The following is a 12,694-nucleotide window of genomic DNA, read 5'->3' on the forward strand; positions in this document are numbered from 1 at the left end:
CTTTGACTATATTCAGCCAATCAGATGGCACATCTTAGGTTGGAGTACTGCATCCCAGGCAGCACTTAATTCCTACATCAACAAATAAGTTGATAAGCACCCTGTTCCTTGAAATAGCATGTTTTAAGCAACCATTGCAAAATATTCTCAGAGAAAGTGAATAGATAATTTACTTGCACCAGAGATCCACTACTTAGTATTGCCATTTGAACGAGTCATTTGCATTTGCTTCTAAATTGTTAAAAGTCAGACATGGTGGAAGCAAGGAAGAAATTCAAAATATCCCAAATGGGAACACAAGGAGTGAAATGTTGGTTTATGAGTAAGCTACCACTGACTTTGAATGGAGCCAGTCACCTCAAAAGAGAAAATGCTGGAATCTGGTATGGAAATAACCTGTGCAGGAATTCAAGGAATGGCAAGAAATGTCTATTAGGAATTAAAAAAATAGAGCAGAACTTTAAAATGTCCTGTCTTTCACTCAGTGTGCATATATCTGCATGTATATTAGCGTATATATCTACATGAATATTAGGGCAAATCCAGAGATCAGGGCTGTAATAAATCCAACATACGTATTAACAACCAGTGTATACTTCTGTTGAACTTCCTTTAATCTATTGACTTGAGTAGGTATTAGGTTAGTAAGTGATTTCTGGTGCTGAAATTTAGTTAAACACCATGTGCAAACAGTAAGACCGGAGTTGTTAGAATGGAGTGCAATGCATGATTTCAAATAGATTTTTCAAAAGAATCACATGTCACACTATGAAAATTTAGTGCACATCTTCATGTCAATATGGAACTTCTCATCAAGGCACCTAGAAAATTAGAATGACCTGTGATGTCTTTATTCATCTTTTTGTTTGTTATTTCATATATGTACTCTTATTCTCTTTATTGACAGAATAGAGATCCTGAGTTTGCTAGGAGCTGTGAGAGCACTAGCACTGCAGAGAAACAAGCAAACGTATACTGATGTAACCACTACTACAACTTACTACTGTCCATTCCAGGAAATTTAAGTAATTGGTATTTTGGAGGAAAAATAATATTTACTTCAGAAATATTTATATCCTTGAGAGTGAAAAAAACAATCTCTGGCCTAAAAGGAGTGGAAAGAACTTTCATTATAAACTGAGCAAGAAAGAGAGGAAATATGTTAATGAGCAGTTCAAAAAAATGTGCTTCACAGTGGGGAAATATATTAGCACACACTTTCGTCTGCTGTATGTACTTTGGATACAGAGAAAGGCTTTGATTAGCTGCTAGGTCTGTAAAATTAAATTTATTTCAGAAAGTTTGGCCATCTGTTTGGCCCTGTTGATGTTTATATGGTACTAACAAAATGGCTTTGCTGAGTGTCTTTGTGGACCCTGCTGAGTAACGCAGACTTCCATATCACTGCTTTGTGTTGGGTCACAGATCTGCACTGCTCAGATTCAGTCGTCTTTGCTTCATCTTCTGCAGCGTCTGTAGTGGTCCTTCTGCATTCATTCCTCTCTGATCAAAAAGAGCTTCAAACATAATCAGGAAAGGACATACAGGAAAAAACATTGCCAAGTGTCTCCAAAGCACATTAACTCTTTTGACTCCTGTGGTCTCCTGGTGAAGGGTCTCCAGACACTTTTAGATCAAAGTCCTCATTTGATGCAGAGACTGCAATCTGTCAATTGCCAGTAGTGTATTAAAGCATCTCTCGGCACCTGCGGCCCTGCTGGTGCAGCCTATATCATCATATCCCTGTAGTTATGTCAAGCAAAAATGCAACAAAAGATCAGTGGTAATTTTTAGGGAATTACATATGTATATGCTTAAAACTTCGTGCCATATGAGCGTTCATAGACTCCCTCAGTTCAAGTATTGCTGAATTACATGAGCTGTAGATGATGCTTAGATAGTTCCATGGCATTAAGTTATTAGACTGTGCAAGTGGTTCATCCCAGAAGCTAGGAATGGGTCTTGGTCCCCTGTGAAAGATGATCCCCTGTGTTCTGAATACCTCTTTACTGAGAAGCATAACTTTTAGTGAAGGCAACAGGAGAGTCAGTCAGCAGATGTTGATTGACCTAGTCAAAAGCAAGTGTACTTCACTTCTGTGATAGAAGAGAAAGGAAGCAGAAAAAGCAATATGCATGGAAATAATGATTTAATATGAGAGAAGGTGACATATTTGGAGAAAAAATTAATTGTGACTGTGAGAGAAGAGACAGACAGGCATGGGGTACTGGGAAAGGAAGTGGTGGTGAAAGAAAGGAATCCTCAGAAAAGAAGAGAAAGGTAGAAGAGGAAGGAGAGCAAGTGAAAGAAAAGGAATGGAAAAGGAGACTTACAAAGCTTGGTTTGAATATATTTCCTTGTCTTCTGTTTTTCTGTACTGTATTAGCAGGAAGCAGTGTCTACATGTTCAGGCTGAGGAGTTAACTTGATCCAGGAAATCTGTACACCTCTGACTACCTGAAATAGAGTTAGTCACATCAACACTTCTTTCTTATCTAAACATGCAGCTACAGTTGACTGACAGGCTGCAGGGCTGACATACTCTGTAGAAGCATTAAAACTGAGCAGAGTAGTCAGATCAAAGAAATTCCAAAGATCAGAGTTAGATTTAGGGCAAGCTGGGTAAACCTATCATGTTTCACTGTCTACTCTTAACTCCTGTGTTGCACAGAAATAAATGACCATCACCTCCTTTGCTGCCAGAATGTGTCCTACAATCACTTCAGATCCAACTGTGCTCCACTGTTGAAGAGCACTGCCAAAATCCCCAATGATTAGCTATGAGGACACCATCAAAGCCAACATCCAGATGTATGAAACCATGTCAGGCTTTCATCTTTCACTGTTCTCTCTGTTCTCCCTGTTCCCTCCACCAGCAGCTATGGCCTGGTTGATGATGGAAAATGGCAAGATCACTGCTCTCTGCAAGGCTGTCAGTGCAAGATCCTCAGCAGTTCAAAGTTTCCTGCTCCCACTGGGAAGGGATCACCTCTCTTGGACTTTCAGTTCAAGGAAAGCGCAGGAGGCAGTAGCAGACTGGTGGAAATATATCTTTCCCTTGTGCTATTTGCAGGGCATGCCACATGCTGCTCTTCCCTTCAAGACCCAGCCAAATCTTTGCTTTGGAGCTGACAGAAAGCAAGTCCTCTCTCTCCTTGCATCATGTCTCAGTCAGGCTTTGCACTGAGTATGAAAGAGCATGGCTCCTCATGGTCAGGGCTCCACGGTGAGCTTGTTACTCAGTAAGTGGGACCCAAACTCCAAGGCGGGTGGTGAGACATGAATCTGAGCCCTGAGTAACCCTCTCCCTATCATGACCTGGGCAGAGGATGATACGCCTGCTCCAGAACCTGCTCCAGCTTTAGCTAACTATGAGGCCTTTAAACTCAGCTGCAGAGGTCCATGTTTGTCAGAAGTCTCAGATGAAGGCAAGCTACCAGAGAGATGACGTTATTCCTGCTCCATGCTGTCTGGATGAGAGGTGTTTTGTTTCAGCCCACCCTGAGACAACTGTAATTTTCAAACAGAATAGAAAATAAATAGCCGGGGTCTATCTAAATCCTCTATAGTGGACAAGCATTTCCTGATGATAGACCAACCACGCAGTAGCTGGCTATTAGAACATCCTATCTCTGTGGCCATTCTGGTATGACCTGAGAAAAGCAAACTTGGGGGTGACCTCTGTCCCAGACTCCCCATGACCCATGGCAGGCCACCTCTCTCCACATCAGCTAGCAAAAGCTCGTCAGTGCAAAAACTTTTAGTAATTTTTTTAGGTCTTTTCTTTAAAAAGGAGTTGAGGATAAAACTACACTCTTTTTCTGAGCTTTCTTGCCTTCCTGCAGTAACTGAATATGTTCTCTTGCACACCCGTATGTACAGGGTTGTATAAAAACATTCTTATTTTGTGGCAGCTAATGGGATGGATATTATATAGAAGTAACAGATACTTTTTGACTGTGTATCCACACTAACACTGGATAACAATGTAGTAGCTAGTACTGCTGCACTATGACAGAATGATCAGTCGAAAGTCGTCCCTATATTGCGCTCCCTTTATTTTTGAACTTCTCCCAAACTATAAATAACACAGCCTACTGTACAGCTGAACTGCTGGCATTTGTTACTAAACCTAAATGAGTTTTCATCTGCGTGGCTGCTCTGTGTCTCTAAGCTGTTTCTTGCAGGGCTGGCTGCACCTGTGTTCTTTTCCTGGCCTCTCTGAGTGCACGCCACCACACATGTGGGCTTTATGCTGAGAGGAGTTGCACGTTCACCCTCCTTCAGGCCAGGCCTCTCTTGTAGCACACGCTCCCCAGCCCTGGGCTTCCAGCAACAGTTGTTCCCTTTCTGGAGCCTATTCCAAGTGTTCAAAGAGCCCAAACTGTCTGCTGAAATGCCTCTCACCAGGAGGAGCAAAGTATAGAATAGGGGAAGAGGCTTTTGCATCAGCAGGCTGTGTAGGCATGTTTGTCCTTCCCTTGTCAGCTAGACCTTATGTCCTCAGACATCCCAGGGACAACTCTCCTTGACAGCACTTTTTTTCTGAAGCATTTGTTGGTCAGCTGTCTCTGTGTTCAGAGCCAGAGGAAAATTCCCCTCGCTCACCCAGACTATTTTTCTCTCTTGGTCCACAAAGTGCAATCCTATTTGTCTGAACAAATTCACCTGAAGCTATGAGAGAGTGAGCAAGCATCTTCAGGATTTATTGTCTTTTCTAAGGCTTTCAGCATATCTTCGAAATACAGTTACCAAAATACAGCACAATACCTTCTCTAAAATGACTACCTTATTTTTCCTGCCCTCTTCCTACCACTCCAGATGGTACAAGCCAATAAAACCAAAATGAAGCATTCCGGTACTAGTAATGTAACACTTTCACATTATTCAGTGTACCTCCCTGTTTGTCCAGATGTGAAGAACTATGTGTGTGGCTTCGTGCAGTGCAAAATGTTTTATATCATGGCTCTCACTTCATTTATGCTATTTCGATGTTTTGCACACTGGATTAAGAGTCTCCAAAGGAACAAGGCTCCTTATGGGTCTGGGTTGGGAAAGAAGAAACAATAATAAAAGTGAAGAGACAAAACAAAACTTCAGCTTGCTGAAGAAGAACTGTGTTCCTTCAAGTTTAAATACTCATTCACAGGACTGGATCAAGAAAACAGGACAGGTTTTGCTACTTTTTTTTTTTTTTTAATACAGGTGCTCCAAGAGGTGGATAATTCAAAAGCCATACTCCACCAGAGTGCACTGAACTATCAGAGTCTTTACTCAACTGGTCAGGGAAATGAAGTAATTAATTAAGGTTTGCCAAGTCCTACATAGAGTCTGAACAGGAGTTTTCAAATCAGAATGGTCAGGTAAAGCAGATGGGTAGAAAGTAGGTGGACTATTGGCTCTTTCAACATAATGACCAGGGAACCAGGTTCACATAGGATACAAGGTCATTTCTCAAAAGAGGATCAAACAGTATGCTCCTCCTCAGAATAAGCACAAATATAAGAGGTGCAGTAATTCACTGATTTCCAGTAAATGGTTTGTTTTCTCCTGAAGCAGCACACCATAGCTCCAGGCAGGTTGTAATCTCTCCCAGGCTGGAGACATCTGATTTATAAAATCCACTAACAAGTGTGGACTATAGGTGCCTTGGGGAAAAGCTTTTTTGTGTTTAAGGTGATATGAGGAAATGATGCTAGAATGAGATAGCACACTTCTAAAATAGAGAAAAAAATCAGGCTACTAAAAAGCAATTATAGCTGGTGGAAGAGTCACCCTAGAGAATGCTGGATGTCTCTGTGATGAGGACATTTAAAGCTACACTGGACAAACCACTAGTATAAGTTAGGAAACAAACACATTTTTGCTTTGGCAAGAAAAATGGCATGACTGTATAAATATATGTATAAATATACATAATGAAATCATTATTCCATGTCTAACTTCTGAAATTCCAGATCAAAGCATTTGCGTTAGCTCACCACAAAACCTTATACACATGGAGCAGGCAACATTTTACCAACTAAATCAAGATAAAGATTGTTCAGTTTTATACCTTATGTTTAGCTCAAAAAATCCTGTAGCCAGAGCTTGACATGTTCATCTTGATTTGGCTAACTTAACGCAGATTGCCCTTGTCCTAAATCAGCCAGATGCAAAGTATTAGTTATCTTTCTACATGCATGTATCTACACATCAGCTTTAAAGAGGAACCAGATTTAAGCAGAGTTTCTTCTTTCTCCTTCAAGTTCTTTGGCACTGGGATTCAGCTTCGTCTTGTTGAAGGGAAATAGTTTCTCTTCCTATGTATTTAGGAAGATTCATACAGATTACCAGAGAAACTCATTCAGCATCCTGCCTGAATCTCATTTACAAGCATTGATTGGTGATAATATATTCTCGGTCTTTAAAGTCATGAAGTTTTTCCCTTTTCAAAGATGCTAAATAAGTTTGCTGCTTCTGATTAGCAGCTGCACTCTGTAAACAGCAGCGTTTTGGAAATCATAAGATGTGCACGGCTAGCTTTCCTCTTTGAAGGTGAGCAACTCAGAAAGGATGAGCTCTGCAGAAAGGCTAAAGTAAGAGACATTGAATTACTCAGCTCTGGAATCCCATTTCAAATCCTGAAACAGACCCAAAATCAAGCGGCTTTTGCCATCGGTATTGGGTGTGTGTAGATACACAGTGACATCCACAAATGATTCAGCTAGTTTTGGCACAATTACCCAGAAATGCTGAAACTAGATCAAGTGTTAATAAATGACTTCCCCTCCTTTATGTCAGATATGAAGGTCACTGTTGATGAATATGGCATCTAGATATATAGTCCAGTTTCTTTGGTGTTGCCAGCTTGCAGATGCTTGGCATTTGGCATAAGATACTGGACTGGAATTCAGGGTAAAGTTCCACATATCTCTCGTCAATGCTGATTTGAGGAGCCAAAATGATTTACACGTCTTGCCAGGGGAACCCTTTCCCCGCTGTTCTAGGTCACTCATTCCTTCCCTTGAAAGTTTATTTTGCAACATCGTTCTTAGGCCAGTGAGATAACAGATGCAACTTACTCTGTAGCCCCCCAAGCCAGTAGAAGTGGGAATGCCAAGCCTGTGGGGTAGAGTTTAGTAGCCAGTGCTCTTCTGAGAAAATGGCACATGGCCCTCTACTTGCAGAAAGGTGGGTCTTGCACATTGCACCTTGGTTGCCCAGAAGATAACCTTCCACATTTTCTGATTTTGTCCTGTGATCAAAAGCTTCATCAGGGCCACATCCATAAAACAAGCACTGTGTTTGTAGTGCAGAGATTCGAATTCATGCAAGCCCAGTTCCCCCTAAACTTGGTCTTTAACTTCCTGTTTATTCAGCATCAAGAGGAGTTGTTGCACTTCTCTCCCTGGGAGTTGCCATTTTAATACCCGTTGTAACACCTCAGGAGTTTTAGTTCTCCAAGACCTTGAACTAATTCTTGATATACAGGTCCATTCTTTTCTTTGTGGCTTTCACAGGTTGAATTAGGCTGTCAGTAAAGCAATGGCAAAATAATCAGTTTACAGCTGAGCCACCATGACCCTTCATATGAATCCATCACCTTTTTCCTTCAAGTGTTTACTCTGATAAAGTCTTTCCTGTTTTCCTCTTAAGTTCTGAATTCTTACGTATTTTTGTTACTGGTGTTGATGAATGTTCCTTTTTTCCACTGACATGAGTGTGTGCGCAGCAGAATTTTTTTTATTATGTTTCTATCTTCACTGCAGAAGTGATATGAATATTTCTTATGTTGCTGGGTGCAATCCAGCATGCAGAACTAATATAGGCTAAAGAAATTGATCCATAAATCTGCTGCTGTTCTCCCTATTTGTAGCACTGTTACCACCACATCTTAAAAACAAAACACTGTGAGATTTGTCTCAAGTGTAGGTATCTCCAGAAATCTAGTACGTGTCAGGGTTAATTAGGTGGACAGAGGAAGCTGTGTTTTCTTGAGGCATAGTTTTGCTTACTATGGATTTGTGCATCCTTATTGCAAAGTAGTATGACTCCACGCAGTCAAACGAGTACCATTAGAAGACATTGCTTACAGTCCCTGGCATCAAGCTAAAGGCACAGAGACCTCTGATTCAGAATAGCCACTGTGCTTCAGCAGAGAAGAAAGCCATGATCTGAGCCTGTGGGTTTCAGCATCTTAAAATGGGAAATACAAAAAGTGAATCCTTCACCTTTGGCCTAGAGCAGAAAAATCAGCCCTATATACAAACATAATATTTTCTAGATACTGAGTAATAAACATAAACACACATGCACACATACATATGCTCTTTCCCTACAGTCTCAAGCCTGACTTTCTCCATCTTCAGCTCTTGGTGCTTCCTGCTTAATTCTACTCCTAACCACCAAAATAAAGCAATTTTTTATGTTCCCTAGTACCTCTTTTGGTGATTCCCCCTACCTCTGTAGGACAGCTCATTCATTATTTCCTCCTTAATCATTCACTTCATTCCTTCATTCACTATTTCCTTCCTTATCTCCTATTCTCACTGCCTGCTTTGCTTACGTTGGTGTGGCAATTCTATCTGAGCTACCTGATCTGATCTCATGGTTGATCCTGCTTTGAGCTGGAGGTTGGACTAGAGACCTCATGAGGCTCCTTCCAGTCTGAGTTATCTTGTGAGCCTAGAGTCTTATTCATGCAGGCATCAATGTGCCCTCAAACAACTACTGACAGCAAAATGCTATACAAGAGGCAAGGTGCCTGAATGTTGCCATCTCTTCTTTTAATCAGTGTATCTTTTCCTTCATAGAGGGACAGCACCATTAATGTAACAAACCTTACCTCAAGACACATCACTGGTGTTACCTGACCAATCTTCTCAGTGCTAAGCCTGAGTGGTACATAGGAGACTATGTGGCTTCATAGTTGCTAACTGGGGGGCTCCAGCCTCCAGGACGCCACATCAGGATATAGGAATCTTTGAAAAGTGTTGGATTTCCTCATGGTGTTTCAGAGTCAGGTGCTTCCAGAGGTCTGAAGCCAAAAATTTGCTGCTGACTGCACTATCGGGAATAGCCCAGCACTACCGAAAGGCAGTGTCAAGATAATCCCTTTCCTGTCTCGAGTTCCTCAGGACAAGGAAGTGGAATTTTAGATGCGGCAAGAGGAACTCAGCCCATTACAGCTGAGGAAATCGCGCCACTTAAAAATATTGTTATAGCATCAGGCATTTTATGGCTGCCATCAACTAAAGGAAGCTGAAAGACAGGCAAGTCATCATCAAAGCAGACTTCAATTTCTGAATGACGAAATCTCCCCTGTTTGTTTCTGTAATGTTCAGGGAAGCAAGATTCTGTGTACATTCATTATAAATATGTGTCTGTGCCAAAGCAGCTCCTGAGTCTGTGACCAATTTTTTCTCCCTATAGAAACAACTTCACAAAATTATCAGATAACTACTTAAGCTAAGAAGTAGCAATATTAAGTCTGTTTTCACACTGTTTCTACCCTATCTTGATATCTATTTTCCTTTTTATTTATTCCCTACTGCACTCCAGATATTTTTTTTTTATTATTTTACTGGCTTTATTGTTGTTGCCATCTTTCACATTCTTGGCTAAAATCCATTAAGAAGCCAGGAACAAGAGAATTATAAGGCTTTGTTACCAGGTATCAGATGACAATTAAAGCAAATCCTTTTTTAACCAGGCTAGAAGAAAATGATATTATTGAATAATTTAAAGATTTACACAGGAAGAATATAAGAGATTTGCATATGCATGTATGTATGTATGTATGTGTATGTGTGTACTCCAGATGAATTTATTACTGTTTAGATTTTGTATATAGCATATTCCCCAAAATCAGATACTAGTGTGTTTTGTTTTTCAGAGTGAATTTACATGAGTGCAGTATATCTTGTTACTGAAAAAAGCAAGCAATTCTTCCTATTACCCAGCAATTCTGATGATATGAAGTTTGCTTAAAAAAAAAAAAAAAAAAAAAAAAAAAAGATAAAGACAACAAAACAATCTTTGGTTTGGGTTACTGTTATAACATTTGCTTTACTGGTCCCCTATGTAAGAATGCTATCAAAAGGAGAGGCAGAGAACTCTATGTTCCTCCTGAAGAACAGAAATTTACCACTGAGATCTATGGCACCTAACTGATTTCTTGATCAACATATGTAACAGGATATATAGAAACCTACACCTTTAAGCACTTCTGTTACCTCAGGTACTTCAGCAGCAGCATCCTGGCCTTCAAGTATAGAGTACACAGATGAAAGTGGTTATGACATAACGTGAAAAGATTACCTCCTGTGGATATTAATGCTTGAGAAATGATCCTTGTTCTATACAACATACCTGCTCTGGCTGAACATTACTGAATCATTAGTGTTTTTCCTGAAACAATCAGGAAGAGCAGAACCACGAGCTCACCACATCAACTAGGTACCCACCTCAATTTCTCCAGGACTAGACCCATTCTGCACAGGGACGGGGATACTCTTAGGCCATCTGTCCTGATTTCAATGGAAGAATGGTAATTTGCACTCATGGCACAAGTTACGTGGATTCTTATTCAATGTCGCATAGGAAATCTGTGATTGTACCAGTTTTACCCATTTTTCTAAATCCTGGCAGCTTTATCTCCATTCCTTTCCTCTTTAGTAATTTGTTGTTATTCCTGCTCCTGAAAGGAACTGAAGAAGGGATTCAGAAAAAATAACAAGATGTATTGTCAAAAAGACGGTGATCTAATGCTGCATCTGCCTGACCTCTTTTAATGGCAAAGGTAGTCTGGCATGAATGCAGCAGAGATGGAAGAAGTCAACCAGGAAAGGAGGATAAGAGATACAAAATGAAGTAAAATCAAGAGGGAACAGCCAAAAAGTTTAAAAGTACAAATTCAAACAATTCCTATGTGTAGATGTACAAGTGCGTATACAAATATGCATGTGTGTGTATTTGAAACAAACTTTTTAGAGAGAACAAATAATTCTTGAAAAACTTCTTACAGTTCTTAGCCGGTGCACAAAAAATGATGCATTTATAATCACCTCGAATTACAAGACATCTGGATGCTGATAGCCTTACTCATATTGGGTGAGCTGCCGTACACTGCACGTACTCACAGTGAATTCATTGTCATAAATGATTAACTGATGTCCAGTTCATTTGAAAGAGAAAGGACTTCTTTCTTCCGCTGTATTTTGTTGTTGCTGATTTCATGCACTCCTGTTTTCTAGTCTCTTCCTAGATCATGTGGCTATTAAAATGTAGCAGGCTACAGAGTATACTCTGAATGCTGCTGAGTGATTCACTTAGCAAGAAAAGAAGAGTAGCAGTAAACCCCTGCTCACCCAACTCTGCAACATAATTTCATGAGACCATATAGTAGAATAATTCAAATGTCTTTAGCAATAAGGTATAAATGTGCATGGATCTACTAATCATTCATAGGGACAAGGGAAAAAAAGAAGTCACCTTTCTGTTGATTCTAAATTCATTAAGTAGGAACATGGCAGTAATTGACCTCAGTGAAAAATGAATTTTTCACTTCACTAGCTGTTCAAAAAAGATCCTGGGAAGAAACAATATTTTTTGAAAACTTTCTCCTTGAATCTCAAAAGAAGGGAAATATTTTTCCTGCATCAAATTGTTCCATTTCAGTAGAACAAAATTTTTTTTCAATACTGCATTTTTACATTTTTTAATAATAATTTGAAGAAAATATTTAGTGGATTGGAATATCAGTCTTCCAACAGCTCATTTTAAAGATAGTGAAATTCAGCTGTTTCAACTTAGATGAATACAAATGGAGGTAGAAAGGTAGAAGCAAGAGGCTGTGGATACAGAAGGATCATTTGTTTTCATGAAAGTCCTAGTTTATATGGATCCATCTTGCTGACAGAACTATGGTGCAGCAAGCTCTGAACAGCTATAGCTCACTTCAAGACAAAGGAAGTTCTTAATTAACCTTCCCTGGCTGAAAATATTACCCTCACAGCTCATACTACCAATCATTTTTGAGAAAGTGAGAAAATAGAGTGATTTATACAAAAATTTAGAGAGAGAAGAGGGGGGAGGGGAGGGCCAGCACTCCTGTACTGAGATAAATCATGTAAACAAAAGGAGGAAAGGAGGTTTGAGTTAAAGTAATGGAGAATCTAACCCTGCACATTTTGGGTTAAATGTGTCTAAAATCTGAATGAATCACTTCTTAAGAACTGCCAATAGCTCACAATGAAATCCAGAAGAGTACTGAATGTCTGTTGCCTAAAAAGGAACAAAATTATTTTCTACACAGCCTGTATTTTTTGTTTTCTGACAGCTCGGGGGGGCCTTGTATCATCAAGTAACTACGGGAAGCTTAGATATAGGCACTGCTCTGGGCTATCCTAGACCAGGACTCCAGCCCCTACGTGCTGTTGTGGGGAATGAGCAATGTACCTGTTCAAGCACTACTGCTAATGCGAGTGGGCGACTGCCAGCTTCCAGCAGCTGTTTCAAGTTTTGTTGTTTGTAGTATGGAAGCGTTAGAAGATACCTATTCCTCTGATTATTACTGTGTATTTTTGGTCATAATCAGTACTATACTTTCTAAAATGAAAGTGCATGCACGAAAGGTGGTTCAGGAACTGAGGTGAAGGCATACTGAAGTTTATTTGTAACTAAACTGTATGTGTTTTTGCAGAAAAGGATA

General features: G+C 39.9%; 1 protein-coding gene across 4 annotated transcripts in view; it reads left to right on the plus strand.

Moving 5' to 3' along the window:
* PALM2AKAP2 (PALM2 and AKAP2 fusion) overlaps window positions 1-12,694 on the plus strand; it is a 280,261-nt gene that overhangs the window by 101,976 nt on the left and 165,591 nt on the right. The gene's annotated exons all lie outside the window — the stretch shown is intronic.

The sequence above is a fragment of the Rhea pennata genome, chromosome Z, assembly GCF_028389875.1.
Source record: "Rhea pennata isolate bPtePen1 chromosome Z, bPtePen1.pri, whole genome shotgun sequence".
Classification (NCBI taxonomy): Eukaryota; Metazoa; Chordata; class Aves; order Rheiformes; family Rheidae; genus Rhea; species Rhea pennata.